We start from the raw sequence: 6,728 nt of genomic DNA on the forward strand, positions 1-6,728 counted from the left end.
ATTTAGTGGGGGCAAACTTAATGGCTTGGCATAGAATTGTTGCTTCTTTACAAGATATTAACCTACTTGAGCAAAGGGATGTCTTTGTTTAGAGTCTAAATGCATCTGGGATCTTTACAGTCAAGTCCATGTATGCTGCGTTAATTAATAATGGGGTTAGAGTGTCACAAGATTTATGGCAAATTAAAGTACCTACAAAAATAAAAATATTTTTGTGGTACCTAAAAAAAGGTGTAATTTTAACTAAGGACAACTTAGTTAGGCGTAACTGGAATGGGGACAGACAGTGCTGCTTCTGTCACTATCCGGAGACCATACAACATCTCTTTTTAGACTGTGCTTATGCCAAATACTTATGGCGTGCTATACATATACTTTTTGGTATTGCGCCCCCCGAGATATAAATGATATTTTTATTAGATGGTCAAAGATAGCGAACCAAAAGTATAATTCATTGTTATTAACAGCAGCTTCCGCACTTTGCTGGGCCATTTGGTTAACCAGGAACGAGGTGGTTTTTGACAAATGCAAACCAAAATCTTTCTTGCAGGTACTCTTCAGGGGAACGCACTGGCTTCGACAGTGGGCAAGATTGCAGCGGCATGATGATCAGCGGGATCAGCTGATCCTAGTTGGACAGCACCTAGAATCATCAGCTCCGCAGTTTTTTAGTTCAAATGGATGGATATCTACAAGACGTCTTGGTTATGTTTAGTCTAAAATTTATTTTGTTTCGGTTACCAGTGTGGCTGGCGGCAAAACCTACAATTATAGGAGATCTTATTTGAGGTGGTCCTTACTCCTGTAGTTGAAGACCGACATCTTTGGACACCATCTCCTTCTGGTGAATTCTCGACTAAGTCAGCATATCGTCTAAAACTATGGTCTTTAATACACCCGTATTTCATTAAAAGGAAAAAGTTTCTGATAACAACTTAGTCCAAACTCAATGACGAGTAGCCATCAAGGTTGACTAGAACCCGCACTTCTATCTACTAGATACTCCGTATAGCGTTTGAGATTACATTGCGGCAGAGTTTTGCGACCAAAGTGGACAAACCACCGAGAGCGTCTTGAAGCCTGCCTGCACCCAATGTTCAGCCTCGCGAACCACCTTCAGATACGACTCCTGAACCCCAGATGCCGTCCGCAAGAACGTCCTGTTGTTCCTCTCCTTCCAAATGATCCAGCAGATGAGCAGCACCAGGAAATCGAAGGCCGGACGCAACACAACATCCAGTCGCAGCCGCTGACGAAGCCACCATGACGCTAGATCCTCAATGCTGCAGGAGCAAGCGCAGTCTGTCCAACAGGTGCCAGAAGGGAGAACCAAAGCTCTCTGGCAAGGACGCAGCCTACGAACAGATGATCACCGGACTCAGGTTCCTGACCGCAAAGGACGCAAGCATCATCATCCTGCAGTCCATGTCTTTTGCGTCGATCCGCAGTCCAGAAGAAGAACTTAACGCGTGGAGGTGCCTTTGTCTTCCACAGCTCCTTGGCTCCTAATAGCGACGATGAGCCGGCGAAGAAAGCTCGATACGCGGACGATGCGGAGTACTTGCCGTCCGCGGTCCATTCGTCAGACAAAGCGATCCTCCTGCGACGGATCGAGAACGACGCCACGTAGAATACCCCAAACCCGAAGGTACCGACAGAGGACCTGCGTGGTTGGCGTGCCCACGATGTCCCGCGCCCAACGGTTCTGGAAGATGCCATCATCTTTTCTTTCCCGCTCTCGAGATAGCCGCGTACAGGTTAGGGGCGTAGTGACACAGGGCTCCAACAGAAGCCCAACTGTCAGTCCGCAGCCTGGCGGATGCCCCGTCGCCGATGGTCACCGTCATGCTGATGGCCGCCATCGCAGCCACCGACTTCTCTGGCCTGAACGGCAGCCTGGCCCAGCAAGTATCATGAGCCGTCCTGCTGAGCCACTCCCACCGCAACCTTAGCGCCAAGCCAAAGAAGCGCAAATCCAGCACGCCGAGGCCTCCTAGATGAGTTGGCCTGCATACCACTGGCCATGCCAGTTTGCATCTCCCGCCGACCGTTGTAGCAGTGCCGGACCAAAGGAACGCACGGCGGCGATTGTCGATCTGACCCAGGGCCCAATTGGACAAGCAGCATGCAATGCTCATGTGGACTGGGTGGCCGAGAGGGTCACCTTCGTGAGCAAAGTAGTCCTGCCTGTGAAAATGGTTGGAATGTGATGCCCTCTCGGACTCACGGTTTCGTGTTAATATAGTCAGAAAGAGTTTCTGATGTGACGGTACAACTTATACAACAAGAAGAAGCTCACTATTTTGGTAACTCTAGATTACATCATAAGATTACATCAATCAGGAGATACCTTTCATATCTAACCGAAGCCATGATACTTGCATTCACCCGCAATCCAAGCCTGAGCGCACAACTAATCTTCAGGAGATATCAATCAACTAGATATTGCAGTCATATGATCCTATTGGATATTCTTAACATCCCCCTCAATCACAACTTATCAGGGATGTTGAGATTGTCTCTGAACATGAACATTTGCTTCTCTGGAAGAGGCTTAGTGAAGCCATCGGCGATCTGATCCGTAGTGCTGATGAATCTGATGTCCAGGCGTTTTGCTGCAACTTGTTCGCGTACAAAATAAAAATCGATCTCTATATGCTTGGTGCGTGCATGAAATACAGGGTTAGCCAATAGGTACTTTGCGCCAAGATTATCACACCATAAACATGCTGTCAAAGGATATGGGATACCTAACTTATCAAGTAATTTTTGTACCCACATTACCTCTGCAGTAGCGTTGGCCAAAGACTTGTATTCAGCTTCTGTACTTGATCTTGAAACCGTAAGATGTTTTCTTGCGCACCATGACACTAGGTTGCAACTTAGAAATACAGCAAAGCCGCCTGTAAATCGTCGGTCATCAAGGCAACCGACCCAATCAGCATCTGAAAAAGCACTTACAAGCATAGAGTTAGATTTTCTAATTTTTAACCCTAGGTCGATTGTTCCTTGTACATATCTCAATATTCTCTTCACAGCTTCCCAATGAACGGTCGTCGGCGAGTGAAGGAATTGACAAACTTTGTTGACCGAAAAAGACAGATCTGGTCATGTGAGAGGGTGAGATACTGGAGAGCTCCAACAATGCTCCTGTATCTGGTTGAGTCCTCCACTCCTAACCGAGTGCCACTAGTGACTGAAAGCTTTTCGGTAGTATTAATGGGTGTTTTGATGGGTTTACACAACTGCATATTAACTCTCTTGAGGATATCAGAAGCATACCATTCCTGTGTCAAAAGTAATTCACCTTTCTTTCTTTAAACCTGTATGCCAAGAAAATAGTGAAGGTTCCCGAGATCTTTGATTGCAAAGTCCTTCTCTAAATCTCGGAGAAGAGCATCCACTGCTTCCTGTGATGAACTGGCCACAATTATATCATCAACATATACAAGCATAAAGATGACATGATTTCCTTTCCGATAAAAGAATAATGATGTGTCAGCTTTGGAGGGAACAAAGCCTAGACAATGAAGTTTACCACACAACCTAGAATACCAGGCCCGTGGTGCTTGTTTTAAACCATACAAAGATCTATCAAGTTTGCATAAGTGATGTGGTTTGGCCTTATCTTCATAACCTGACGGTTATTTTATGCATACCACTTCTTCAAGGAAACCATGTAAGAAAGCGTTCTGAACATCGAGTTGCCTCAAACACCGATCCTTAGACATAGCTAGAGAGAGCACAAGATGAATTGTGGCTGCTTTCATAACAGGACTAAAAGTATCCTCATTATCAATGTCGTATCGTTGTTTGAACCCCTTTGCTACTAGGCGTGTCTTATATCTGTCAATTTTCCTATCTGATCTTCTTTTAATTTTATAGACCCACTTGTAATCTATCACATTTTTACCTTTTTGAGGTGGAACTAGATATCAAGTTTTATTCCTGATCAATGCATCAAATTCAACATCCATAGCACGCTTCCAATTATTATCGACTAAGGCATGTTGCAAATCAATAGGACCTTCAGTGATGGCTACTAACTGACCATATCGAATAGTTCAATCAGTGTAAATTTTTTGTTTGTGTATACCTTGTTGTAGACGTGTGGTGGGTCGCTCGAGAGCCGGTGCTGCAGGCGATGTAGAAGATCCGATGGGTTGATCTGTGGCTGGTGCAGAAGATCCGACAAGCGAAGATCCGGTGGGCTGATCTGTGGCTGGCGCAGAAGATTCGGTGAGCGGCGGACCCAAGGGAGATTCTCCACCACCGATCGAAATATCCTGTCCCCCATCTGCGGAGCCAGGCGAGGCGAGTTCGAGACAGGTGGCTCATGCGGAGAGGATGCCGGTGGAGCTGATGCGTTCGTCACGAGCGTAGGAGCTGACGTCACCAGATCCAAGACCGATCACGTCGGCTCCGCAGTGGAAGGTGCAGGTGAATCAGCCTGGGGATCGCCGCCTGTTCCTGCCAAAACGGGAAATTGCTCGGGGAGCATGAAATGACGCCCGTTTTCAGCCAGATTTAGTTCGTTTGACACCAAATTTTTTTTATGTGCTGCACGCTTAGACATAGGGTTAGTATGCAGGGAATCATTATCAAAATGATCTAAAGAATTGTCGTCACCAAAATCATGAGAATGATTTGTCAAAGTTGGATGAAGGAGGAGAATTTCAGATCGTAATCGAGCACCGGCGTTTGGGTGGAGTTCGGCGAAGGGGAAGACGTGTTCATCGAAGACCATGTCTCGGGAAATATAGACACGCCCTTCATTGACATCCAGACACTTGAACCCCTTGTGTATGTTACTGTATCCTAGGAAGACACAGCGTTTGGAGCAGAATTGCAACTTGCGAGCGTTATAAGGCCGTAGATTCGGCCAGCATGAGCAGCCAAAAGTACGAAGAGAGGAGTAGTCTGGTGTTTGATAAAACAGGCGTTCAAGAGGAGTTTGGTTATTGATAATTTTACTAGGGAGGCGATTAATAAGATAGGTGGCAGTGATGAAAGCTTCATCCCAAAATTTTAAGGGCATAGAAGCATGGGCTAAAAGCGAGAGACCTACTTCAACAATATGGCGATATTTGCGTTCAGCGGAGCCATTTTGTTGATGTGCATAAGGGCATGAGACATGATGCGAGATGCTAATGTGCTAAAAGAAGGCATTCAGCTTTTGCTATTCCCCTCCCCAGTCAGTTTGCATAGCGAGAATTTTTCTATCAAATTGGCGTTCAACCATAGCTTGGAATTCATGATTTTTTTGAAAAACTTCAGATTTATGGCAAAGCAAATAAATCCATGTAAACTTGCTAAAATCATCAATGAAGCTAACGTAATAACTGTTTTTGCCAACAGAAGTGGGCGCAGGACCCCATACATCAGAAAACACAAGTTCTAAGGGACTCAATGAGGTAGCTGATGACTTTTGTCCTTTTGGCAAGCATCGCAATCAGTTTCTTTATTCAAATCGACAACAAAGGGAATACTATTTTTGCTAAGGACTTGCTGAACGACTGCAAAAGAAGGGTGGCCGAGACGATTATGCCACATGGACGAATGAGACTTGACAGCACCAAACGCCCCTTTATTCGATGACGGCCTAGACTTCAACGGGTAGAGGCTGCCTTCACATTCCCCTCTAAGGTGGTTTTCTTCGTCGCCTGTTCCTTAATCAAAAAATAGTTGGGATAATATTCAATAAAATCATGGTTATCGGATGTAAGATGATGAACAGATGCAAGGCTTTTGTTAGTTTCAGGAACATAAAGAACATTGTTTAGGACAAGATTTTGATTTGGGGTACGAACAAAACTTCGACCAATTTGATTGATTCTCATACCTGCGCCATTAGTAGCATGAACCTTGTCGTTTCCATGGTACTTGTCCCTCACGGTGAGCTTCTCCAGCTCTCCCATGATGTGGTCGGTAGCACCAGTGTCGGTGTACCAGTTGGTGTCGATCCTATATGACGCAGAGGAGGCAGATCGGGATTGCTCTGGTGGGCCGGTGAAGGAAGTGTCAAAACGCTTAAAACAGCGGAGTCCGGTGCGGCCCTCCTTGCTGCAGAGCTGGCAGATGGGTTTATCATCGTTATAGTTCTGCCGGGGACGCCCGCTATTGTTGTTGTTGCCACGGTTGCGGCCGCGCCCGCGTCCTCTGCCACCACCGCCGCGGTTGAATCCGCCACGGCCTCCACGTGTAGCCATGTTAGCAGATGAACCGGATCAACCGTGCAGGCGATCCATCCGCTATTCCTAGCTCACTAGCTGGGTGTAGAGCTCGCCCAAAGATAGCGGCTCCGTACGCGCCACGACAACCGAGACAATCGGATTAAAATCCATGTCAAGTCCGGCTAGTACATAGGAGATGATCTCTTCATCTTCAAGACGTTTGTCGGCGGCCGCCATATCGTCAGCAAGAGATTTCATCTCGTTGAAGTAGTCGGCGATTGTAGACGAGCCCTTCTGCGCTGTGGCCAATGCCATGCGCGTGTTGATGATACGGCCCCGAGATTGGGAAGCCGTCATCTCTGAGATCACTTTCCAGATATCGGCCGATGTGGCGCAATTGAAGACTTGCACCTGGATCTCTTTGGAGATATTGGAGAGCAAATAGTTAACGATCTGCTGGTCCTTCGCAACCCAAGTTTCATACTCAGGGTTGGGGATGAGCTCAGTCGGCTTGTCGGCCGCCTTGGGGATCTGCTTCGCCGGCACCACAATGTC

At 46.6% G+C, this 6,728-nt stretch overlaps 1 non-coding gene across 1 annotated transcript; it reads right to left on the reverse strand.

Moving 5' to 3' along the window:
- Positions 1-6,255: 6,255 nt before the first annotated feature.
- LOC136495065 (small nucleolar RNA Z247) lies at positions 6,256-6,392 on the reverse strand. Its single transcript, XR_010768854.1, has one exon. It is a non-coding gene; the product is annotated as a small nucleolar RNA Z247 (small nucleolar RNA).
- Positions 6,393-6,728: the final 336 nt, after the last annotated feature.

Source organism: Miscanthus floridulus, chromosome 11 (genome assembly GCF_019320115.1).
Source record: "Miscanthus floridulus cultivar M001 chromosome 11, ASM1932011v1, whole genome shotgun sequence".
Taxonomy (NCBI): Eukaryota; Viridiplantae; Streptophyta; class Magnoliopsida; order Poales; family Poaceae; genus Miscanthus; species Miscanthus floridulus.